The 27,654-nt window shown below is 40.4% G+C and overlaps 1 protein-coding gene across 8 annotated transcripts in view; it reads left to right on the top strand.

Annotated features, from left to right (window-relative positions):
- The first annotated feature begins 14,106 nt into the window (after positions 1 to 14,106).
- The window catches only part of LRRN1 (leucine rich repeat neuronal 1), a 35,773-nt gene continuing 22,225 nt past the window's right edge, over positions 14,107 to 27,654 (top strand). For 2 of the 8 annotated variants that reach the window (XM_027042516.2, XM_027042515.2), the window contains exon 1: positions 14,107 to 14,605. The gene's annotated coding sequence lies outside the window, so the exon portion shown is untranslated. The other 6 variants (XM_053219032.1, XM_027042512.2, XM_027042511.2 and 3 more) reach the window with 6 other exon arrangements.

Raw genomic sequence — 27,654 nt, 5'->3', positions numbered from 1 at the left:
CAGCCCAGTGCCTTTTACAGAGTAGGTGTCATACATATTAGTTGAATAAGTGAATAATTTAATTTGAGGACTGCTGCTCATGTTCTGTTAAAACTTATCCTCTCTTGTTTTAAACACAATACTTTTTTTTTTAAATACAGACTGAGTTCTCATTAGCTCTTTTAGCAATTATAAACTTTCTGTGGAAGCCTCCCCACTCTTCTACTACCCTGAAAATAAAACACTGGGAATGACCTCTTTTTTTTTTTTTTTTTTTTTTTTGTAGAAGCTGATTTTAATTATTTTATTTTATTTTTTATTTTTTATTTTTTTAAATATGAAATTTATTGTCAAATTAGTTTCCATACAACACCCAGTGCTCATCCCAACAGGTATACTCCTCAATGCCCATCACCCACACTCCTCTCCCTCCCACCCCCCATCAACCCTCAGTTGTTCTCAGTTTTATTTAAGAGTCTCTTATGGTTTGGCTCCCTCCCTCTCTAACCACTTTTTTGTTTATATACACAATGGAATACTATGTGGCAATGAGAAAGAATGAAATATGGCCTTTTGTAGCAATGTGGATGGAACTGGAGGGTGATATGCTAAGTGAAATAAGTCATACAGAGAAAGACAGATACCATATATTTTCATTCTTATGTGGATCCTGAGAAACTTAACAGAAGACCATGGGGGAGAGGAAAGAAAAAAAAAAAGAGGTTAGAGAGGGAATGACCTCTTATACTCTATGGGCACAAACTCAGGAATATCTATTCCTTCAAGCACCAGAAGGGAATGGTTCTAGTAATGAGATTTGAGTAGAGGTCTCCAGTCTGGTTTAGGGGTTGATCCCAATGACCTGGTGATGAGCCATCTCTCAGAATCTGTGCTGCCCTTAGCCATAAGAGCATTTGGCCCAGCTGATTCAATTATCAGGAGAAGAGACCTAATGTGAAGACCATTACAGCCATCATACAACAATGTATGTCAAAGATGCTGAATGAACGGTAAGAAAACAGTGGCAGAAATTGCCTGATGTGAAAGATATGGAGAGAGGCTGAAAAAAGAGAGATGGGGAATTAATACAGGAAGAGTCAAGCTAGATAATAATGGGTGACATTTTCTCTTCTAGCTGGTACTTTTAAAGAAATCTCTTTAGGATTTCCTAAAGGAGCAGACCCACTAACCTATTATGTTAATAGAAAATTCGAAATTACGAAGAAGTTTATCTCCATTTGGCTAATGTGAGGTTGTATGTGCTGGCTTGTTGCTGCTTATAACTCTAGGACCCACGGTGTTAGCTTTGACATTTAAGCTGTTTTCTCAGGCTCAGAGGCACAGAGGGATTTCTGCCTACTTAGCATCGCAAGGTATACATCTGTCCTCTCCTGCCACCTTTCCCTCCCGTTAAATTTGCACATCGTAAGGAAATCACACAGATAAAGGGATTAAAATGCAATAAGTTAGGTAAGGAGGAGGCATCAAAACCATTTGACCTGAGCAAGCTCTTTTTATCTATATAAGCATACCATTCATGGTGAAAGATTTGTAGTTTAAAATGCAGGTAAAAAATAAACACAGTATTTACCGCTTAATTTATACCAAGGGCATGACAAACCAGCCTCAGCCCTTTGTGTTCCCAAGATCTGACCATGCCATGTTCTAGAAGCTTTTAGGAGATAGGTTTTAGGGTTTTACGTTCTAGAAGCTTTTAGGGTAGAGATACCCAAAACATTAAAAGATCATGCTTGCACTCAGGGAGTTTTACAATTTTGTTAGTAACTTGGAACACGCCCAATGGAAACATTTAAAGAGCATTTCCAGGGCAATACACGAAGTACAAATGATGGAAAGCTAATGTAGACCACCATGTATATATGCAACTTCTTAGTTTTAAGCCAGTACTATATGTTTTCTTATTCAAAAATAGAAAAAAAATTTTTTTTAATTTTGTGCTTCTTCTCTGTGCCAGGCACTTGTACATATGTTATCTCATGTAACCTATTCAAACACCCAAGGCATAAGTCTCCTTTCTTTTCCAGAGGAAAAAGCTATGGTTAGGAGAGGTAATTTGTCAAGGGTCATCACAATAGCAAGAGCTAGGACCGAGTTCTTAGCTGCTCTCTGCAATCCCACTCCAGACTTCTTTGTGCCACATCACAGTTACATCCCAGGGCAGAGTTCCTCATTTTGAATGAATGGAATTAAATTCCTCAGAGGCAGAGAGACTGTCCAATAGGGGATATACAACCTGTTAATATAACCAATGCATCCTAATTTTGCTAGAACATTCCTGATTTTAGCTCCAAAATACCATATCCTGAGAAATAACTCAGTCTTGGTTTAAAATAGAAAATTGTGTGCACCAGGCAACCCCTCAGTCCCAGACAAACTAGGATGATTGTTTATTCTACCTATGGTTTCTCCATATGTAGAAGGACACAGTCAACCCTAATATCTGCTTATTTAACGTCATTCCCCCATGAAGCCACCCAGCCCACCTCAGACCCTTGAGAGCCTCACTAATGCTAAGAGCCAAAATCAGTTCCTAGAATATAGTAGAAACTCAACAAATGTAGAAACTCAACAAATGTTTGCTAAATCAGTGTCCATGTTTGTCTGGTCTCCCAGGTCATAGGCCATAGTGCTTGGCATCTATGTAGTCAATGTGCAGAGATGTTTACTGAATCAAATACAGATGAAATCAGTCCTAACAAATGGCAAGAGCAATCTTAAATAGTTAAAGAAGACTCAGGGAAGTAGGGACGATCCATCTCTATGTCTTGGTGATGGTGGACAATGGTGGGTTGATTGCACATTTATGAATATCATGTCTCTCTTCTCTGGAAAACCAACTGGTGGAACTGCTTTTCCTCTCCTTGGGCCGCAGCCTCCCCAAATCACTGCTTGGCTGCCAACACCAGTTGAGCTTGCAAAGGACAAAAATCCAGTGTATGTGTCTTGATGACTATACTAGACAACATTTCTTATATCCCAGGGAACATGCCGGTAGGTTATCACACATTATCCCATTTAATACCTGCAACATGATGCAGTTACTATCATTATTCTTATCCTGTAAGTAAGTGGAAGCCTCTAAAGGGGCTGAAAGCAGAGCCCAAGCTCTTGGGCACAGAGACATAGTACATCTTTAGTTACCATGCACTTGATGGATATACCATGTCTAATAATATGGTATCTCACTGATTTCAGATGTCTTTAGAGTGCCTTGATGATAACAAGAATGTTATTTTCTGGTCATTGAGAGATGTTACATTGCAAACAATTATGTAAACAGATATCTGTACAATTTAAGGCAGCTTAAGTTTGCTTGCTCTCTCTTCTGATTATTGCAACTTTGTGCTTAGATTCTGTAAATCTGAACTTATGCCAACACTGTAAGCGTTTTCCCTACAACTGCATCTGCAAGTACTCCCAACTTAAAAATGCTTCCCTTGAAAGTCTCAAAATACACCCTTCTGAAAAGAAATCTTACATATCTTTGTCAAATATTCTCCTTTTTTTTTTCTCTTACTGTTTCCTTTCCTTTTGTGTGAATTGGATGTTCTTAATCCAATGGATGGATGGATTGGATGTTCATATATACCTAACTGAGGAATTCAATGAAAATGCAAATGTACATGAAGCTATACTCTCTGGGTATAATATTCTTAACTACTAATAATTACAGAGAATATCTTGGAATTAGCCAAGCCCTATAGGAAAATACTTCTTTAAGCACCTCTACTTTAATTTAATCTTGGAAATGAATAGAATCAAGGAATTTTAGCACTAGAGAGAATCCTAGAAAAATCTAGTTTGGTGGTTTTCTAACTTCAGTCTACAGAGCGCTGGAAGCCTATTTAGTGAATGATTAGCCAACCTGGCCCCATTATCATCAAGGAACAGGGACAAATGAAGGTTGACTGGGAGTTCTGGCCATCTTAAAGGAGCACTGATGGCACTCACTGATACTGTGAGTTGGCCCACTCAGCACCCAGTCCAACCCCTTTCTCAAGATGGCTTTCTGTTCAACACAAGGCCTAGGTTCAGTCAAGCAACACATAGGTACAAGTCAGCTACATGAAAAGGCAGCCACAGGCTGGGGGTTGAAATCTGGCAAGAACTAAGGCAGCATCTAAGAGAGGGCTGTATAGAGTTTCTAGATTCCAAACCATAGTGTGGTAGGTATTAAGTGATGGACAACAGTGACAATGGTGCTTCCTTCTACTAGAATAGGTGCATGGTGGTAGGGCATGTTCTCTAGATGCTTTGTTCTTGGTTATGCAACATGCATGCCCGTTCTTTCAGCTCTTCCAGAGGCTCAAAGACTAACTAGTACTTTTTAATACTACCCAAACTACCTAAAGTAGATTTGGTTGTTGTAACCAAGAACCCAGACAAATTTGCTTTTATGTCTTCATGTGGTATTTCCTCAAGATCTAATTTAACTAAAGAATTCTGAGGGGAATAAAATGTATGAAAACCACACATTTTATCAGCAACCTCATTTTCCACATAAAGAAATTACACATAAAGAAATGGTACCTAATAGGTAATAGATACCTTTACCTATTAATGGTAAAGCTTAGACTAGAATCCATTCTCTCTATAAGCTCACTAAGTGATCTTCCAGGAAGTGACCATGACCCATCCTTGGCAAACTATATCCCATATGATTGCTCAGCCCTTCAGAATCAACTAGGTGGCCCATGCTGGCCCTTCATACATACCTGTCCAAAAGCTCCTGTGTTACAAATTGAAATTTCATTGCTTTTTACATTTCAATGATTTTCAAATCCCTTGCTATGGACTTTCAACTCTTATTTTGTGAATGTCATTGTTATTCTAACAAAATCTGAGTAGTGTTCCTCATATTCTTACTTTCTGAAATATTAAGATATTTGGAGACAGTTCCTGGGATACTACTTCAGTCTGTTTTTTTTTTTTTTTAATTTAAAAAAATTTTCCCAATAGGTGTGTTTATGTCAATATGATGAAATGATATAAGCCTTTCAGATTATACTATTACAGCATAGATAGGATTGGACACTATGGAGTATACTATAGCTAAGAGCAAGAGCTCTGGTGTCTGGGGCAAGAAATCTACCTTTGTTAATATCACAATTACTTTACAAAAACAAGAGTGATAATCATACCTCCCTATCTCGTGGTATTGTTGTAAGAATTACATGAAATTCATGCAAAAATTGTACCATGTAGCTACATTTGTGGTGAGAATAGCATAATGCATAGAGTTGTTGAATTACTATGTTGTACATCTGAAATTAATATAACATTGCATGTTAACAATACTTCAATAAAAAAGTAATAAAACCAGCCTAGCATATAATACCTGTTTAATAAGAATTAGCTGCTATATTTATTATTATTGTTGTTTCCTGACTTCCAATGCCAGACTCTTTAGAGGCATCAAGAGAAACTTTTCGGTAGGACATTTAGCCAATGTCTCAAAGTCTACTGGTACCCTGTTTTCTGCCCAGAAATGAGGGGGATGGTAGCAAGTACAGGTGGTCAGTGCACTCTACATTACACACCACTCACATCATAACGGCTGTCACAATCTGTGGGACCTTCATTCTGGAAACCCATCTCTCAGAGAGCGTTTCCCTATCATACCATCATGAAAACATGGTCTACATCATAGCTTGCAAATTACTTCCTTGAATAGTCAATTTGATCCACAAAACAACTCTATGAGGAGGCAAGTAAAGGAGGCAAAGTAAAATGTCTTTACTCCGAATTTTCAGGGAGTACATTAAAGAGAAGGGGCAGCCGATGGCACACTGAGAGGCACATGGGTAGGCAATGGTACACTCATATCTTCTGACTTTGGTCCGGGACTCTGTACAGATTGGTACACATATAATGCATGAATCACATATATGAATAGCCAATGTTGAATCAATTTATTAATCAGAGGTTGCACATTCAAAATCATACAGATAGGTAGCATAAGTGTGTAAATCAAGCTGGGTATAAGGCAGATAGGCAGGGTGTGACTGAATCATCTAAAATTCCTTACCTCCCTAAAGGCATTTACCTTCAAGAGTTTTTAATGTGCAAGCCAACTGGTACACTAACACACTGTTGGTAGGAATGAAAAATGGTACCAACTGCTTTGGAAAGCAGTTTGGCAGTTTCTTAAGAAGTAAAACATATACCTACCATATGATCCAGTCATTTCATGCTTGGATATTTACCCAAGAGAAATGAAAGCAAATATCGAGTCAAAGACTTGAACACAAATACCCAAAGCAGCTTTATATGTAATAGACAAGATCTGGAAACAGCCCACATGGCCATAAATGGTGAATGAATAAACATATGGTGATAAAGATATACAATGGAGTTCTAGTTAGAAATAAAAAACAATTAGTATGCACAACAACATGGATGAATCTCTAACAATCATGCTGAATGAAATTCTAAAAAATACATATTAATCTATAATTACAGAAAGCAGGAAAGTTTACTGAGTCTAATGATGGACAGAAAAGAAAAGGGCATGGCAGGTAAGAAGGAATTAAGTACAAAAAGGCACATAAAACCCTTTAAGGATCATGGATATGTTCATTTTTTTTTTAAATTTTTTTTTCAACGCTTATTTATTTTTGGGACAGAGAGAGACAGAGCATGAACGGGGGAGGGGCAGAGAGAGAGGGAGACACAGAATCGGAAACAGGCTCCAGGCTCTGAGCCATCAGCCCAGAGCCTGACGTGGGGCTCGAACTCACGGACCGCGAGATCATGACCTGGCTGAAGTCGGACGCTTAACCGACTGCGCCACCCAGGCGCCCCGGATATGTTCATTATTTTTATTGCAATGATGGTTTCACAGCTATATACAATCAAAATTGCATATTTTGTAGTATGTGTAGATATGTGTAATTTATTCTATAGCAATTATAAAAGTTTACTGCAGCAGCTATAACAGAGTACTTCAAAGTGAGAAGCTTAAACAACAGATATTTCTCACTGTCTTGAAAACTAAGTTGGAGATCAAGGTGTCTGAGGGCTGGTTCCTTCTGAGGGCCATGAGGAAGAATCCGCTCCATGCCTCTCTGCTAGCTTCTGGCAGTGGACCAGCAATCTTAGGTTTGGTCCTTGCTTTGTAGAGCTTCACCCTGATTTCTGCCTGTGTTTTCACATGGTGTTCTCCCTTCAGATGTATGTCTGTGTTCTAAATTTCCCCTTTTTTATAAAGATACCTGTTATATTAGATTAGGGCCCACCCTACTCCGTCCGGTAGGACTCAACTAATTATATCTGCAAAGACCCCATTTCCAAATAAAGTCACATTCTGAAGTACTGGGGCTAAGACTTCATCATATGAATTTGTGGGAGACACAATTCAACTCATACTGGCAATTACACTTAAATAAAACTATTTATGAAAAAAAAAAAACCTACCAAACCAATTAAGCCCAAGTTCAATGGTCAATTTCATGTAATAGTTGAATATTTTTCTTTCTTTTTTCTAAAATTAAGTCATCTCTTGGGATGCCTGGGTGGCTCAGTCGGTTAAGGATCCGACTTCAGCTCAGGTTATTATCTCACTGCTTATGACTTCGAGCCCTGCACAGGGCTCTGTGCTGACAGCTCGGAGCCTGGAGCCTGCAGCCTGCTTCAGATTTTGTGTCTTCCTTTCTCTCTGCCTCTCTCCTGCTCGTACTCTGTCTCTCTCTCTCTCTCTCTCTCTCTCTCAAAAATAAACATTAAAAAAAATTAAAAAGAACAAATATAAATTTCTTATAGCAACCCACCAGACTCTTTTTTTTTAATGTTTATTTATTTTTAAAAGAGAGAGAGACAAGGTACTAACAGGGGAGGGGTAGAGAGAGAGGAAGACACAGAATCTGAAGCAGGCTTGAGGCTCTGAGCTCTAAGCCGTCAGCACAGACCCCCATGTGGGGCTCGAACTACAAACTGTGAGATCATGACCTGAGCCAAAGTCAGACGCTTAACTGACTGAGCCACACAGGTGCCCCAACCCACAAGACTCTTGAGAGTATATCCACAAACTTCTGGAAGGTCTGAGGATCCCAGGGAAGGTTACACAAATATTAGAGAAAGATTCCTGATCTGAAAATCTAGAGAACTAGATTTTAGGCTTGGTTCTCCTATTAACAGGCAGTATGACCTTGAGTAAAGGTTTAAATCTATGCAAATTTCCCAGATACTTTCAAGTACATGGAGGTGTTAGTGTTTTTGAGACTTGGATTTGCTCATCTGTAAAATGAAAGAGTTGAGTCAGATTATCTCTAAGGTTTTTTCAGTCCTCAACTCTGATGGTACTTGCTAAATTGAATTGCACTATGGACTTGTTTCTAGTGATTAGCATAAGTCACCATTTAGATATCACATATCTTTCTGCAGCTTTTCTTTCTCCGAAAGTCACAAAACTCAAAAGCTAAGTCCCTTTTCCAAAAGACAGCGTGCATTCAGTGCAAGGTTTTGGGCAGGGACAGAGTCAAGGGCACAATGTGAATCAAATTTAAGAGAATAAGGATTCCAACAGATGATCAGTCTGGTAGATGGGTACTTAGTTATCCATGAAAATGGAATTTGGGCAATGCTTCACTTAGAAGAGACTGTTAACATGCTCAGAGATTAAAAAAAAAAAGTGTGAGCGTCTCCATTATAAAAATAAAATGAAATGAGGGCAGAATGCAGACAAACCTGACAGAGGAAGGTGTTAGATGAAATGCAGGGAAAATTCTGTGAGCTTCAGTGTTTCTGCAGAACGTATATAAATCAGTTGTATCTACTCTACCTGCCAATCTTTGTTTTATAGCCTGTTAGGCCCCTAGGACCAAAAGTAAATGTGGATATTAAATTTATGATAATAGGGGCACTGAATACCAGTGCACTAGTCTCTAAGCATTTTCCTATGAGGAAAGATTCTGAACTACCTTAAAGTTTTATGATTACTGAAAGAAAAAGGGTATTACTGAGAGAAAAAGGAGTAAGCTGCTGATGGGGCAGCTAATGGTCTTCCTCTCCCTCCTTGAGGTCTCTGGGAACTTTAGGAAGGTAATGTGTGATGGCATTCAGGTTGGCAATCACCCAGGGACAGTTTTAAAAGGAAGTGATCATTGGAAAGCCCCGCCGGGTAGTTGTTTCAAGTATATTTTGTTTGCTATAATGATAGCCTCTTACTTGCCGTATGACTCTGATCCAGTCATTTCCTTCTGCCTACCTTATCAGACTTATGATTAGGATGAAGGAAGATGAAAGCCACAGAGGAGAGATAGGCATATTTCTTACATATGTACCTGTATTTTTACTATAGATCATCATACATCGCAAGATTTCCTCCTCTCCCTTTCAGGCATACACATGGTCTACATTTCCCACATTCCCTTGCTCTTAGATGCAGCTATTTCTCTGAGTTCTTGCCAGTAAAATGTGGATGGAGGCAATGTAAGCCATTTCCTAGCCTAGTCCATAAAATTTTCCCATTTGGTCCCTTCTTTCTCTTTCCCCAGCCTCTGTGTGAATGGAAAGAAAGTCTGGAAATAGAGGAGGAAGAACCAACAGATGGAAGCAGCCATGGCCCTGAATGATCATGAGGAGTCCACCCAGCCAGGAACACACTCCTTTACATGAGTGCAAAATAAACTTGCCATATTTAAACCACCAGGGTTCTTTGGTTGATTTGTTCCAGCAGCTAGCATTCTAGTAACTAATTCGTTAATATCTAGTGAATGCTTGCTATATGCTGGGCGCATACCCATCTCTTTTATTCTCACAAACCCCATGGTATAGATATGTTACAAACACAGAATTTAACTTGTTAAAATTCACACAGCTGTGTCAAGCTGGCATATAAACCTCAGAAGCACGAATCAAGGGCCCTAGCTCATTACCATTGTACTGTACTGCCTATCTCAACATAAGAAACATTACTTAGTACCCAGTACAAAGTACTTAATTTATGTTAGCTATTATTATACAGAGAAAAGAGAAATCAAAATGGAGAGCAAATAATTGAAAAGAAAGAAACTTGACTCTAAAATTTTATCAACTAAAATCTTTATAAGAGCAAAAAACCCAAATGACCTTTTATTTTTTATTAAGGTCTGCCTGTCTAACTATAAATAGTAAGAAAAATAGAAAAAAATTGAATGTTAAATTGCTAATCCAAACTATTGTTTATGTATCTATAGTTCAATAACTAAAATAGACATTTCCTACATGTATGTTTATTATAATGTGTTATAGCAAATAATTGATAAAGCTCTTATTTCTCGCCAACAGAAGATTGTGGAATTATACGGTCATTAAGCATTATAGTTTCAAAGACTTTAATGATATGAAGAAAATGCTTGTGATATAATGAGCTCCAATCACATAAAGACATTCATTTATTTAATTTATTAAATTCAGTGATTGAAAAATGTTTAATGAGTACTTAATACATGCTGAATGCTGGGCTAGGAGTTAGCCATCTGGTCTCTGCCTTCAAACAGTATACAATCTAGCTTTCTAGTGTAGGCTTTGTCAGCAGACTGGCAGAGCTCTTTCTAGAGCTTAGTTTCCTTATCTATAAAATAAGGAGGTTGAATTAGACAATTGTAATGGGCTCTATAGCAACTAAGTTCTACAAGTGGAAACAGGATTCTTGATCTCATCCCTCTTACTGGTGCTAGAACATCATTTGTTGTATCTGCAAGGTTATAATTCAACGAAGATTGCAACAGTACCATATACTTCCTAATATGAGTTCCACTTAGGACAAAGAACCATCTTGGTTTGCCTGGAATGAGCTGTTTCCTGAGATGTGAGACTTATAGGCCTATTTCCTAGATAGTCCCAGGCAAACTAAGATGACTGGTCACCTTAGTTCCATACCAAATTATTAGACTTAAATGCAAAAAAAAAAAAAAAAAAAAAAAAAAAATTACAGAAACCTCAGTTTTGTGGTGTGTTGGAATGATATTGTGTTGGAATGAATTGGTACGAAGAACAAAACTGGAAGAATAGGAATTATATATAGTAAACCTACTCAATTGTCAAAAATTCTTAGGGAAACAACACATTTGGTATGAAATTTAACAATAATCACAGCAGTCACATAATTATGAGCTGTAGAGTCATCATTCTCTAAAAGCTTGGTGGTGTTTGTTTTAAAACTATAATATTAACTCAGAGCCTTGACTCCAGCACTCTATTGATATTTCAATTAGAGAGAAACATATTTTCAACTTTTAAAAATTGTGGTTTTAAATGGCTTATTATTACTTTATTCTCAAAATACAGATGTTCTTTTAAAGATTATTCTAATATGATCACCATCTAAAGTCCCATCTTTCTTTTTTTCCCCCTCATTTACCACATAGATCAGTGCAATTAGGCTAATACCAATTATAATGTTTCTTCAAACCAAAGCTAAAGAACCTCAAGGGGAGCTTGGGGGGAGCCCAGAGGGATCTGTAGGGTCCCAACATGGCCAGCTCCAGGGGCAAGAACTCCTCCTTATAACAGTAGAAGGATCTGGCTCTCTTGGGAACTCTTAGGCCCTTCTATCCATTTCTACTGTCCTCCAAAGCCTCCAAGGTCTTCTACAATGGCCCAAATAAATGAGTATTATGATAAGTCCTTTTCCACTAATAAATTTAGAACCCCAGGACTGGGTGAGCTCACTAGGAGTAATCCAGACAGACTTCTAAAAAATAAACAAGTGAGTTTGGTTTAGTTATCCTGGGCCATTGAGTAGCTGCTTCCTCTTCATTCATCCCTACAGGTAAAGAGTCACAAAATGACAGTTCCTAAAATTTGGACCAGTTAGCCATCCAGGCAATTTATTAAATTTTCCAACCACTAGACCAAATTTCAGATTTCTTGGTAATTGCTCTGCCTACATTTGTCCTCTTCTGTCCCACAGCAATCTTAACCAAACCAAACAATCCCTGTCCTCCTGCCCAAGTCCCCTTCCCATTTCTTCCTACTGACAATTCTCCTTCTGCCTGGAGCGAAGTAACTGCACTGGTCAAGTAGAAACTGGCAGAGCTTCCATTCTTACTCTTGCCTTGGGGAAGAGGGAAATACGTTTAAATAAAAGATACTGTTTTTAAAAGAAATGAATTGAAGAGTTGGGAGACAGTCTGTTTCTCTCATTGGAAGTGCTAATGCCTTTAAGATATTCTGTCACCTGTGTGACAGTTTTGTGAATTAATTATCCCATCTGTCTGAACTGATGTTTGGCTTTCGTCTTCACTACCTGGATAATAATGCCTACTGCTTCCATTTGCTGACTGCTTACTATATACCAAGAACTGCACCAAGAAATTTTTGTGCTTACACTTTCTCATCAGCACAACCCTTTGGGACAGGTGCTGTTATTAACCCCACTTTATAGCCAAGGAAACTAAGGCTTAGAGAGGTAAAGTGACTTGCTCCCAGAGGGACACATCTCATAAATTGCAGTGTTGGGATTTAAAGCAATGTTGGCCTCACACACTCATGCCTGAATTGGTTTCTTCTTAGCTGGGCTTCATACCATTCTCATGAAGTCTCTTCCCAAACCTGGAGGCTGTTATCCATCCTGCCTCCCAGAAAGAATAATTCCCCATCATCATTAATCGCTTCAACTGCCCCCCTCCCATGACACATCTCTGTAAAGCCCCACAATGCAGGGTGCAGCATCAACTCCCCTCCTCTCCCAGAAAGACAGCTGGAAAACCTAAGGGAGACTCCCTAAGAAACCTGTGTTCTATCTTTCCCTGATGATTCACCAGAGCCCTGCCTTCTTTCAGACAAACTCTAACCTGCGTATAACCAGTATCAGAAGGGGGGAAAGAGACAAAAATGTGAATCTTGAGAAAGACTCAACTTGCTTGGAAAGTTCTTAAATCCTATTCACTTAGAGGCAGTACTCTCCTACCCTAGTTGCAATGAGCCTTTTTGCATAGCTCTTCTATTCTTTACCTACCTTCTGCCCACAATCCTAATATCTTCTTTCCCTAAAGGTTCTAAGGCACACTGTGACCCACTGGAAACTACATGATAGTTTCAGGATAACATAAAGGGGAAGGACATATAGGAGCATTGTATTTATCAGACATCTAGGAAAGACATCAAGAAATGCAATAAAGACCAAGATATACGATTATTATTAAATTTACACTATGTCTTCACGGAATTCAAAAGATAGATTCTGTAATAATGTGTCCTTCCAAATTCCCCACAAATTCTAAGCTTGAGCATGATGAGGAAATGTTACCACATTCGCACCCAAAGCTGTTCAGTAATGAGGGGTTAATAATTGCCTAGCTTAAAGCAGATTCCTCAGCGACAAGTACCAAAGGCTTTTCTCCAGCCTGGTTCTAAACCGGACTCGGGAAGTTGAGATTCAGGTTCACGTGCAGTTTCCAAAGACCCATTTCCACCTCTTGATCTCAGACACCCCCCACTCCGAATACACTGCATTCCCAATCGGTTTCACACGTAACAAAGCAAAAGGCTGTAATTAGAAAGTTTCAGAATCATTTTTTCTGGAGCCTCCTTAAATCGGAAGTGGCTTCACCATTCATTTAAGTGTCCGCAAATACTACTTCCCGCGACAAGGGCACCAGCCAGTTGCACAGCCACCTAGGTAGGCAAACACACAGCCCAAGTAATCACCATGCATTTTAAGACGAAGGTCAGATTTCATACTTTAACTTGGCTCTCTCTCGGGTTGAATTTTGTCTGCTTCTGTGTCTCTGAGCCCAAGTTCTATGTTGCGCAGAGATTGGGCCCCATTGTACCTAACTGGTCTCCCAGCAAGTGCTTTTTTTTTTCTTTTTTTTCTTTTTTTGGTATTTCTTTTGCTAAGAAACGGCACTATGCTTTGCCTCCCTAACCCAGCCGCAGCCTGCCGTCCCTCAGACAAAAAGCGGCGGCCCACTGCTCCCTGCAGCGGCCGCGGCGGCGGACGACGGCGGGGCCACCCGAGACCGGTGGCGCTGAGCCTTTGTTGGGCGGGCTACAGATGGTGCCCCAGCAAGGGGCTGAGCCGGAGGCTGGAGGCCAGGAGGGGGAGGCTAGGAAGGGGGTCGGGCGGGAGGGGAGGAGACCGCGGAGCAGCCAATAGGCGTGCAGCCCATCAGCTGACCGCTTTTGCTTACACCAGGTGCACGCCGGCTGCGGGGAGCACAAAGCGGGGCGCACCGAGGGCGCCGGCAGCGAGCCGGAGAGCTAGGCGAGGCCCGTGCGCCCGCGCCTGCAGCGCCCTCCGCGTGGGGAGAGGGGCTGGTGGCGTTAGCCCAGGCGGCGGCATCCGCGCGGTGGCATCCCTAGTTGCCCCGGGCGCCTTCTTCGGGACCTGGCCTCTCTCTGCCTCGCCCTCTGCACCCCACTTCTCCTGCCCTCCTTCCCAATCCTGCCTGCTTCTGCCCCGACCCCCGAGAGTCGGATTGAACCCAGGCCCGCGCAGCAGCTGTTGCTCGTGTCGTTGCCTCGCCTCCTGTCTTGGTGCTCTGCTGGGAGCCCCCCAAGGAGCCAGTACGCGCTGCGGGTTGGGAGGGAGGCGCCGCTCAGCCGGCAGTCCTCCTCCTCCTCCTGCTGCCGCGGCGGGTCCGTGCGCACCCCACAACCCCGCCAGCCGGGCCTCGGGGTAAGTGCGCTCGCCTAGCCGGGCGGTGGCGGAAGGTTTGGGCGGCTGCAAAGGGGAAGTCGAGGCAAACTTGGCGGCGTGGCGGGCCCCACAGGGTATGGGGAACTGCGGGATAAGATCGCGGGCCTACGGGGGATCAGGGGGCGCGGCTCATGGAGCTGGAGAAAATGACCAAGTCGGGGAAATGGCAATCTAGTAACCCTTTTCGCATCTTCCCACCAGCCCCCCTCCCCAAAATACCCCACAGGGATGGGGGAGAGTAACAGTTTGGAATGAAGGCGAGGCAGAAATGGGCAAAAGGCAGTGACAGGAGGCGAGCCCGCTGAATTTCAGGGGCCAGCGCGGGGGAGGGTGTCGCCCGGCGATCCACAGGAAGGAGGACTGCTGGGATGTGAACGGGTAAGACAGCTGGGGCCGGAGAAGGGCGCGTAAAGGGGGTCTGGGGAGTTGGAAAGAGAAAGGAAGAGATGGGAAGGAAGGTGGCAGGTAGTGGGAAGAGCTAAGAGGAAGCATGTCTTGGTGGTGGCCTTGTTGTTAAAGAAAGGAGCAAGGGACACAATTCACAAAGCACTGAAGTGTAATGAAGCCCGAGCATTCGGAAGGACCTACCCAGTGGTCGGGCAGTATAATTGGGGGAAAGACCTTACCCTACATATTTTGAGTCCAGAAGAAGTAGCAGCCTCAGGAGGCTTGTCAGGGATGCTAAAATGTCAGGGAACCTCGGTCCGTTCCAGGAACCAAATAGGTGCTGGGTTCCCGCTCGGCCGGGGTCAGAGCAAGGAAAGTTTGCCAGCGAGTATCCTCTGTGCTGCGTGGAGAGGGGTGTGGGCAGCCCCCCACTCGGCGTTTCCAAGGGACCTGCTGCGACCGCCTCCTGCGGTGGGAGTCCCTGCCTGGTAGGCTGGGGTGGTGAAGAAAGATCCAACCGCGGAAACGGCGCCACGCGCCCAGGACTGGTGGAAAACCCGTCCCGGGACCCTTTAGAAGGGGTCGAGGTAGATATGCGGAGTGAGAACCTCGGAGGTGGTACCTGTTCTGGGTGAGGAGGATCTTACCTGCTACGTTCACCGCTGTATCCCCATGGCCAAATACAGTGCCTGGGAATGAAAGAATGAATGCATGAATGGCCAGGGTGTGAATAGTTTTGAGGCATTTGAACTACACAGGCAAAAGCCAAGAGTCCGAGAAAATGGATCCTTCCCTAAATCTCACGTCACCATTAGCATTTTCATTTCCAGACCTACATAGTAAAGGAAAGGCTAGATTCAATGCGGGAACAGGTATTGCTGATTTGGGCTTTTGCTTGTAGGATTTTCTGAAAGACGGTATGTTGTTTTGTTTGGCAGTGTGCTTTGGCACGATAGTCTAAATAACATTACTCAAATATGCTTATTACTTCATTTTTAAGAGCTAGAACTAGAGATGTTGAAAGTTCAGGAAGGCACTTTGATCAGTATAAATCTAGAGTAAAAGTGGTGTTGTTGGCTTCTTGGCCATGTGCGTCCCGAAGTCTCTGATTTGCATGCAAATGTGAGCGAATCCTGGCAGATGTCTGGCCTCATCCATTCACATGAAGGAATTTGAAAAGACAAGGAGTCTTTAGTTAACAATAGACCTTAAGAAAATGGAATAAAGGCGCAGTGTGAGTTTTTCTGTTTAGGAATTCCATATCTTGCTGACACCTTCAAGAGCCAAATTCTCTGAGTGCTATTGTGTTGAAAGCTCAAAGTACTTCTTGCTCTTTACCTGGCTGTGTATTTTGTGGAACATTGAAGCTGCATGTTCTGAGTTGGATAGTGAGGAAAATATTTATATGAAGTAGGCTGTAACTTTAATCCACTTCTGGTGGTTTGAGGTGATTACTGAACTGCCCTTTCAACTTTTAGAGTTTCTTTTCTTTTCCTTTTAGTCATTTTATCTCCGGCTCACATTTGCTCTCCATCCTCAGAGCTAAAACAATTAGGAAGAGACAGTTGTAATTGACATTCACTAGAATGTTCACTGTTCAAGCAAAATTATTTTAGTTCTTAAGGCATCAAACTTGTAGAAGTGAAGGTGATGAAACCGGCATGTTCCTAGTCACCTAATGGGTTTTCGGGCCACAGGACAAAACCATGAGTGGAAGGCAGTCCAAACTAGGGGAATCTCCGCCTTGTTTAACATTAGCTAATAGACCACTGCTTGCTCACCTCCTAGAGTAGTGCGACTACTGAACAAAAGGCCAGCGGTGTGGGCTGCACGTGAGCCCTGGGATTATACCTACTGACAAACCAGCCTCCTTGGCCTCTTCTTTTGTCAGTCTGAAACATTGTTGAAGAGAAAAAAGAACCTATTCACTAAACAGTGCTTGCCCAGTATTCTGTATATTCACTGAAAGGGACATTAAAATCCACCCCCCACCCCAAGACAACATTGTTTTCAGGGCTCAGTGTTTGTGGGGGAGGGGTGCACAACAGATGTTAGTCTGCTATTTTACATGTTTCCTTTAAGTTATTTTTGCTGGTTCAGTGACTTTTACACATAAGGCAGTATTTTTCCCAGGAGGGGAAAACTGAATTGAGTCAAATTTAAGTAAGAAAATGTTAAAGCCAAGATTTCATTTTATGTCTTAATGCTATCAAGAAGTCAGAAAGTAACAAATCATTAGAATACACACATATGTGACTTAAGCCTGAGATTCGGTCTTCATTATGCACTTGAGAGTTAACTATAAAATACAGTTGACTTTTCTAAATTAGGTTGTAAACTATTTTACTGTAAATTATCTAGGTATTTTTGACACAAACCTGGTAACTTTAAACTGACCACAGCCTCACATTTGTAAGAAATTCTCTTTGGTTATTATCCTGCCTATGTGATATCTTTGCCAGTCTAATGAAAGGGAAGATTAGAGCATAGTCCTTGGCAAATAAAAGTAATAAAGTACTTATTATTGTAAAAAAAATCACTGTGCTAAATAAAATCTTAGACCAGATCTAACTGCAGACTCTGCCGCTGAACAATAACACACGGAGCTCTGGATAGTGTCTGGAATTCAAAAACAGCAAGGAAAAACTCACCCATTGATCTCTCTCTGGTTGGGGCCTGCTAAGGCTAGCTTCTTGACCTGAATTGCTAGAGCAATTACCACATATCCTAAAGCAGTGACACTCATGGCAACAAACTGGTAGGTACTAAAGAAAATCTGCCTCCACAGAGTTATAGTGCTACTTTCTAAGCCAGTTGGGTATGACTATAAATAAACAGAATGGTGGGCTTTTTATGCCACCATAAATAATCATATATCATAAATAAAATATGGTAAATTATAGGATCTGCATGTCATTTTTGCTAGACTTTCATAATGCTTTCTTAAAATTTATTTTAGGCTACAAAATAATAGTTCTTTGAATGATTCACTTGAGCACTAATGTAAGGTTGCTTAACTATTATATTTAATTTTTCAAAATTATTATGCTGAATATCTACTTGGGGTTAAGCCAATCTGGAGATAAAGCAAATTCCATTTTAGAATCATATTTTGGTTTCTGGGAACAATGGAAGTTTCTTTGACTCATGAATATAGCTTTGATTAATATTTTATTCAGGGTGAAAATATAATTATATAGATGAAGTCAGGAAAACCCATATTCTCTCTTGTTTTTGGCTTAAAATATAGGATAGAGACAAAAGTTAAACCCTATGAGTACAATTCAGTAGTTACTGTCCAAGGGAACCCTTTGCTCTACAAGTCTTCTCAAATGAAATTTGTTTTTTTAATTTTTTCTTTTAGGATATTACTGTTCACCTATTTTATAGATCTGTTACAGACTGTGGCCTCCAAGTGTTAAACCATAGACAGACATGTAATAAATAGTTCATTGACATTGCATTTACGACACGTGATAAAATATTATAGTATATGTTTCCAGAGCCATGGCACCTACAGAACTGGTACCCATATTATTCAATAATGAAAGTCTATACTATTTTGTGTTACACTGCTTTTTGAAAAAGAAACACGTAGGCTTACATCTTTTTTACTTTTTGACTATTCTCCAAAGGTCTAGCAAAGGTAGAATGTTATCAGCAATTTTATTAGTTATTTAACTGGGAAACAAGCTACTGTCTAGTCACAGCTAGGTTATCTTAGCTGTTTCTTAACCCTGCCAATCCTGTAACGTGATAATGTTGAGTGACTAGCTCTGGAAGGACTAACTTTCAGTGAAACTGCTAAAGGGTTTGAGGAAGCTGTGCTTCAAATGCCATAACTAACAAACATTGAACTTGGATCGAACCACTGTACTTACCAGACTGACCGTCATCCCTGACATGCAGAGAAACTCAGCTTAAACTTTCAGTGATACACACTGAAGTTCCATCATTTTGCACTTAGGATGCTGGTGCATCTACTTACAACACTTAGTTTTGAAAGCTATGGGATGAAACTGCTTTTATGTGGCTTATTGCCTTCCATTTACACTCTTTATAGCAAAGGGTTTGGAATGTTATTTGAAAGCTTCGATTAATATAAATGAGTAGTAATTTTCCGACCCAGGCCATCCTGCCTCTCATCTATTATACCACTGGCAGACATGTGGACTCCACAGCTGTCCCCTCATTTGTGTATGAAACAGACACACTGGTGGCATTTTTTGGTTCCCATAGTTACAGTAACAATATACATGTGACATGACGCCCTTCTACGGGAAAGGTTTTTGTGTTTTGTAGAACTGGGAGTAAAGGACAACGAAGTAAAGTTTGGGGGATACATAAATTAATCTGCCATTGTTTTCTGGAGCCACTTGTTTCAATCACAGGAGGAGAGCTGTCCCTCAGTGGTGTCCAGAAAAGGGCAATTGCGAGACTTCGGCTAACAAAGATTTCCAAGGGAGGCATTTCCAACAATGCCTAACCTCTATAGGAGAATGTCCATTAAATATTCATTTCAAAATATTTGCTCGTCCTATTTATGACTGCCCTTTGTGAGATAATGTATTAGCGTAGTCATTTTCAATTCATACAGGAAAAAAAGACAGCACCAGTATTAGCATCCATCTCAGCAAGACCTAAGAGACAAAAAATCAGTTTGCACTATTAAGCAGTAAGCACAAAGAGAGAATCTTCATTTAGGAACACTAAAAAGCTTTACAAAGAAAGAAAGGTTGCTTAATTGGTTTCATGCCTATAATTTTCCCCTCTAGAAAAAAATGTTAGTGTGGCAATAAAGAATATCATTAACCTGCATTGTTATTTCACAATAGTAATAAGTCTTAATTTGCATCCATAATAATCACTGTAATCAAGTACTGTCCAGGGAGTCAGGAAGGCGCAGGCTCATTTCCCAGCTCTGACACTAATGCCTGAATGTGTGACCTTCTAGATGTCCTGCAACCCGCCTGGTACTTCATGTCCCTAACTGAGTTGTTTCAAAGGTGCAGAAATGCTAGAAGTGTCTAGTATTAGCACTGCAAAGAATTTTATTTCTGCCCTAAATGCCATGATTGGACGGAGAGCTAAAGGTGTGGGGAACATAGCCATGATGCTCTTTTCTGCAAGGTATTTTTTCTGGCTTCTAATCTCACAGCTAAGAGATTTTTTTGTTGTTCTTTTAAAAATTTTCTCCTCCTAATGTGATAATTCCCTATCACCTCACCTGGGTCTTCTTGAGGGAAATAATTTTACCTGGGATACAGGAAGCTGTTTATGTTCTTGGAACACTCATTCACCCAGTGAATATATCCTGAGCCCCAGCTGTGTGCCAGGCATTATAGGAGGTACTAAAACCAAAAGAAATTAGCTTGATTTTTCTGCAGCTTGTACATTAAATCCATCAGAAGCAGTTTGTTTCCATCAGTCACGTATTCTTCTACAAATAGTTATAGAGTGAAGAAGGCACTTTGCTAGATCTAGCACAGGGGTTTTTAACTGGGGGTGATTCGACCTCCCCACCCCACCCATCCCTACCTCCAGGAGGAACTTGGCAATATTTGGAGACATCTTTGGCAGTTGTCACAACTAAAGGTGGGGGATGCTACTGGCATCTAATGTGTAGAAGCCAGGGATGCCGGTAAACATCCTAAAATGTATAGGATGGTCCCCCCATGACAAAGAATTATTTGGTCCAGTGTCAATAGTACCAAAGTTTTGACAAACCCTGTTCTAACAGACATTGACTCTGCCCCTGAGTTAATGTCTATTTGGTGTTATAGAAAGGAGAGTGACAGGTGCAATAAAGTGTGCTGTGATGGCAAAAGTGTGAGCTACAAAAGTACAGAAGCAGGGGCCTTGGCCATTGGCAAAGGCTTTAAGAAACCTTCTGGTTAATTTACAGAACAGGCTATCACCTGCAACACAAGTATTTGGCAGGAGACCATTTTAAATCTAGTCTCACTGAACACCAGTGAGTGGGATGGTTGCTTTAGAGAGGGTAGACGCCTCTGAATTGGTTAGAATTCAGAGTGTCTTGAGCAAGCAGAAGAGGAGGCTAGAAACAGAATCAAAGTCAGTTGCAAGAAACATAACAGCACATGCTGCATAAAAAGAAGATGGGCTGCACTGACAAAATGAATAGTGCCTCATGTTTTACAACTTCACATTTTGCAGAGTCCTTAAATATGTATCTCATTTGACCTCTACTATTCTGAGACACCAAATATCATTCTTTCTCTCTTTTTTCAATAACTAAGGGACCAGAGCCATGGAGCAGTTTAGTGTGACCTTGGACAAGTCACTTAATACATTTCTAAGTTGTAAAAGAAAAAGGGTTGCAATTTTCTTTTTCCTAGCTTAAGTTGAACTTGTGTAAGATCATACATCTAGGGTAAGACTGGATCTGGGATAAGACCTGAGGCTCCTTGCTTGTACCAAGCCTGTTTCCTGAACTGTGGTGACAGAACAGGTAATATGACAGTGACTCAGCACTTTAGCTCTTGGGTTACCAAGGAGAGCAAGGACCTGGGATGTATCAGTTAAAATGTATCATGCAGGGAAATTTAAGCTGGGTTTCCCAGACACCTAAGAACTAATCAGACTTTCTCTCTAATGTCTTACCTTAAACTGACCTTAGAGGCTTAAAAAAATAACTTGTGACAAGCTGGGAAGAAAGGTTCATAGGCTAAAGATGGCTAGGATAAGAAAATGAGATAGCCCAGAAGATGAAAGAGAACTGAGGGTGTTCTGCCTACAAAAGAAAAGTGATAGTGGCATGGTTTTCTGGTTTTGTTTGGCAGGGGTATTTTAACTTTGTATATACATACACACATGTGCACACACATACACACAAACAGAGGAGACATACTTGATTTCATACTGAGAAGCGTATGTTTTTGTTTCAATAATAAGTCTTGTTCATCAAAATGAGCTTTGTAAAGAGCCTTCTCTCAAGTTCTTAAAGATGTATGTAACTTCTCACTTCTCTAGGATAGTGTAACGTTCTCTTGTGAGAAGCTACATGACCATTTAAGGTCCTTTTCACCTTCATAATTCTGTGATTTCCATGAGTGCTATAGTTATATAGGACTTCAGCTCATGTCCAGAACACTGATGGAATCTATAGTAACTCATCCAACCATGATAGAACCACTGAAGACATTGGAGTGGCAATTAACTGGATTTCTCTGCTTGTTCTTCCAGCTCATTATGGTTCTGTGCAGTAAGGACTACATGTAAAGTTTAACACTCCCAAAGGACTAGTTAGTTCTGCTATGTCCTGTGGGGACAACCTGTCTCTGGAATCCCAGCCAACCTCCTCACATACTCACAAACTCATCATTTCTCACCTGGGAAACCAGGTGAAAAACTTGAGTGTCTTCAAAGCCATCTGAAGGAAAAAACACAAAGTACATGAGCAAATGCAGGTGAGATATTTTTCCCTTCATGCTTGAAGGATAGCACTGTCAAAATAGAACCCTTGTAAATAAGCTTACAAGCAGCTTCACCCTCAGGAGTGACAATGGAGTGAGCGATTCACTCCATACACAAGAGATGCTTTAGTAATTAGGAGGAAAATATTACATAGGGCTCCTGAATTATATCCCCAGAGCCCCACTAGATTACCTAACACAGAGTGTAGTAACAGTAGGAGAAAAGTAATGATACCCAACATTGTGTGTGCCTTTCCACTGTGCCGGGAACATCCCATGCAGCTTCTATGCATTAACTCATTTAATCCTTGCAAAAACTGTATAACGGGGATACCCACTTTACAGCTCAGGAATAAGGCACAAAACAAGTAACTTGCCCAAGGTCATGGTAGTGTGTACTCAGTAAATATTTGTCAAATGAATGAATGAATAAGCATCTGCTTTAGACGTGAAAGTCTTTTATTTGAATGCTCAGTTTACAGCAGCCCTGCTTCCTAGGCAAGGTGCTTTCAAGAACTGGCTCTGTGACTGTGGATGACAGATAGTCTCAGAGCTGGTAAGTGGCAGAGCAAGAATGTGAACTTGGGCCTGTCTGACTCTGAACCTGCACTGTTAAAGCACTGGGCTGTGTTTCTTCATCTTTATTTGCAACTATAAAACAAAAGGATTGGATTGGACTAGCTCTCATAGCCCATTTGGCCCTAAAAAGTCTGTAATTCCATTATTAAAGTAGAGTTTCTATAAAATAAAACATGATGTATTTTATTATTTAAGTTTGTTTTTAATTTTTTTTTACATTTATTTATTTTTGAGAGACACAGAGACAGAGCACAAGTGGGGGAGGGGCAGAGAGAGAAGGAGACAGAATCCGAAGCAGGCTCCAGGCTCTGAGCTGTCAGCATAGAGCCCAACGCAGGGCTCAAACTCACAAACCGTGAGATCATGACCTGAGCCGAAGTTGGACGCTCAACCAACTGAGCCACCCAGGTGCCCCTATTTTATTATTTAAGTTTTGAGTCAACTTTGGTATTTTTATTTATCCAATCACTGAATTATTCTTTAAAATTATATTGGTGTTATTAACAGCATATTTTAAAGTCATATTTAAGTTAAAAATATTTTTAATGAGCCGAAATACCTAAAGATTGCATTCTCCTAACCATTACCATCACACTGCGTATTGTTATATCATCAGTGTCTGAATTTAGAGGGTTTCTGAAAACCAAAAAGCATCTTTTTGTTACACGGAAAAAAGACAGAAGTAAAATGATTAATTTTGAGGAAAGTTACTGTCTTGGATATTTGCAGATTGCTGAATCTTATGAAAAGTATTGAATGATTTTTTACAAGAGCTTAAAACTGCTAGCAATAATGAAAACTATTTAAGATTTGCTTCTAAAGAGTGTTTTGCTTTAAGGGATCTTTCTGACATGCAGGTGATACATCAGAACAATGTGAGTCACTACCATAAGTGTTATAGGACGTATAGCCCAAAGCAGGGCAAAGAGAGTGGATAACTAGACAGGACTTAGTTGAGAGGAATTACTTCCAAAACTGCATCTTAGCTCTGTGGTCTGGAGTCATTTCAGTGAACCTCAGTATCTTCATCTATAAAATGGAAATAATAACAGACCCTGCCTTACAGAATCACTGGACTTATTCCATGAAATCATGCATATATAGCCTTTTGCACAGTTCCTGGACCCCAAGGTAAATAAACAGTAATAATGGGTAGGAGTGGTATTATATTGAAATCTAACATTTCTGACTAAATGGTGTAGGCATTCCAAGGATCCTTACTCAGAGGCAAGTGAACGGACTTTAAGAGACAACAAGATTCAGACCAGATGTTTGGAAAGTCAGTAGTTCATAAGTAGTCTACCTTTGTGTTAGACCCCAAGAGAGATTTATATTTGCCCAGACATTCAAGAAATCTTATATCAGCTTATGTGCTTTAGAAGAAAAGGCAGACAGATGAATACATTAGAGCCTTTTTTGTTTGTTTCCAAATTATGTTCTGTATCCACTCTCTTTTCTCACTCTGAAAATATTACAATGCCCCAAAGTCATAATTCATATAATCACATTTTCTAACCAGAAAGAACAGATTCAGTTCAGAGCTACCATTCTCCAAAAAGGAACTGAATTCAAGACATTGCCAGAACTAACAGACCCATAAGCTTCAACTCTGAGGGATCCAGTGTTATATGATAAAGTTGGGGGCACGTAAAACTCTTAAAACAATGGCTAGCATCTTGTAAGTGCTCGATAAATCATGCTGCTACCATTGATATTATTGATTTTTGGTATCATCATCTACATAACATCACTTTCTTGCTTCTTGACCAAACTGCAAGGCTCCTGTTTGGGACAAGATGAGAACCCAATGCGGCATAACCAAGAGTCCTCTTGGCTGCTGGGTTAGTCACAAAGCAAGAAAAAATCACCAGGCAAGCCAAATCAGGTAACCCTTAAGGAGACCCCTGGTAGGCTGACAACAGGGACAGGTTGCTATGACTTAGCCTCTACCCTGTTACAGCTAGCAAATTGTCATATGCACTTGAAGGACAAAGTTGAGAGTATGCATTAACTGCCTCATTATTCTTTGAATGCTTTGGGAGCTGGAAATAATAATTTTAACAAAGAACCTCACGTTCACTGTCCTGTTTAACCTTCCTAATCAAAGTTTTCCAATTGATAGGTGACTGCATTTAGGGGTAACTGAAGATATCTGTACTCTTACTTCTGGGGGATAGCTAGAACCACCACCTCACTAGTCTCCTCCAGCAACCCTTGTACGCCAATAAATAGCATGTTTTTAGTGTGCTTAGAGGAGTACACAGCAACTCTGGGAGGTATTATCCCCACTTTAAAAGAGAAAAACAAAAAAAACCCTGAGACAAGGAATTGACCCAATACCTAAAACTAGGAAGTATATAGGACCAGGTACTCACTCTGGTTTTCCCCCAGGCTGAGTTCATCACACTGGCCTTGATTCTCACACGTTTGCTTGTCCTCACTTCAAGTATATACTTTAGGATTATTTATTTTCACTCTTTAATAACACCATCAACAGCAGCTCCTTGAGGGAAAAGACTCTGACTTACTTAGACTTGGATCCCTGGCACCTATAAGAGCACTTGGCACATGGAAAATGCACTTAGCAAATAGTCCATGAATGAAAGAGGAAACGGATTTCCATATATCTATTTCACTTTGTCATACTGTTTTTTCTAAAAATTTTTTACAAAATTACTTCCTATGCAGTTTGGTAGAAACGAGTAGACTATAAACCTGTATTATATCAGAGATGTACTGCCTTACTATTTTAGAGAGGTTATTACAGAAAGTTGAACTCATTTGGGGATGCTTTTATGATATTAATGCCAAGGAAGTGTTATTAATCAAAAAGTATTCATTAAATGCATGTAGAATATCAAGTGCTATTAGAAGGGTGATGTGGGGGATGAAAAAAAAATGTACATGGTGTTAACTTCCATCCCAAGTGAGTTTTGAGACTCACTGGGGAGAGAGAATGAATAGAAACAAGACAGAAAATGATTAAATGATCATCTGTGGAAATTCCACAAGAAAACAGAGCTTAGATGAGATGGTCCCGGGTATGAATCTCAACTCTATCACATACTGGCTGTGTGATCTTGGTTAAAGGACTCAAATTTATTTGACCTCCAAGCTCTCTCATCTACACCATGGAGGAATAATATGAATCCACAGGGTTGCTATAAGAATGTGTGGGAAAGCTTGTTACAGTGCTTAGAACATGACGGTTACTCACTTCAGTCATTTGGCAAATATCAACAGCACCACCTCTGTGCAGGTCTTCTGTGAGCTGGTGATACAGTTGTGAGCAAGACAGATGAAATGTGGTCCATTCCCACGTGGGGCTTGCCAACTGATAGAGGTAACAGCATTAATCCATTAATCCACAAGTACCTGTGGAAGTATGGCTGTATTAAGTTCAGTGAAAGAGAAGTGCACAAGGCCAAAAGCGAGTATTACATGGAGGATTCTAAGAGAAGTCGTTCGTAAAGAAGTGACATTTCAACCAAAATCTCAAGGGTGAGTGAAAGTTATGGAGGCACAGGGAGTGCAAGGGAAGAGCTTTGGAAGCCAAAGCCCAGAGGTTTGAAGGACCTTGATGGGTTTGAAGAACAGAGAAAACCAGTGTGGCTTAGAAAAGAAAAAAAGGGGGGGAGATCATAAATCTCAGACTTTCATTTGCCCATTCCTCCAAAGTACACTTGAAGTTTGGAGAAAACAGAATTACTAGTTAATATGAAGTTCGACAAAAGGAGACTGTGCATTATGCACAGAAGGGATGAGATGTGTTGAATTTAGTCAAGGAAGGGGGATAATGACAGAAGGCTTTGAATATCTGGAGAGAAATCACATAAGCAGGGATTCAGGAGTGGCTGAATTGAATGGCGTGCTAGTGCGTGGCATGTTTGGACTGGCACACACCAAGCTCCAAGAGCTAAAGGGCACACAGGAAGAAAGTCTCTACTTCATTTCTGTGTGACTCTTGGTTAAAGATATAATGTATGTGAAAATGGCACATAATGTCTTGTAATTTAGTTTACCTTCTTTTATTTTCTGCTTTCTATTGCTTATTTTTCCCTTGTAATACAATCCCCTTTCATTATAGATGAACTCTTGAATTAGGGCACTAGCTAATTGATAGCACATCACCTGTGTTGCCCACAGATGGAATTTTTTTTTTAATACTAGTTTGGGGATGCCTTTAAAAATCCCTCTTGCTTGGAATGCAAATGCTTCATGTATGAAATATTTTTGTTCATGATCTCCATTATGTACAGCCACATCTGGCTGGTGTTAACATGAAAGAGGTGACGGATGTTGAGTGTTCAAGATCCTCCAAGAGATTTAGATGGTAAGTAATTTCATTAGTTCATAATGACCATAAAACCTAGTTGTTATTGATTTGTCCTCCATGGAGAGATCTACTTTTCTGCCTCATCTCAATCATTATGGTTCATAATGCAGAGATCATTTCAACACTGAGTTGCTAATGCATGCCCTTATAACAATTTGTGTTAGTTCCATCTTTGTATTGACATATAACTAAATTCAGACACTATCACCAAGTAGTTATCAAGGAGATGATAGTGGAGATAGTCACTTATTTTTCAGTAAGAGGCAGAGTTAACCTTCCATTTGTACTGT

This window comes from Acinonyx jubatus, chromosome A2 (assembly GCF_027475565.1).
Source record: "Acinonyx jubatus isolate Ajub_Pintada_27869175 chromosome A2, VMU_Ajub_asm_v1.0, whole genome shotgun sequence".
Taxonomy (NCBI): Eukaryota; Metazoa; Chordata; class Mammalia; order Carnivora; family Felidae; genus Acinonyx; species Acinonyx jubatus.
The sequence above is the reverse complement of the archived record's forward strand: the minus strand, read 5'-3'. Positions and strand labels throughout refer to the sequence as shown.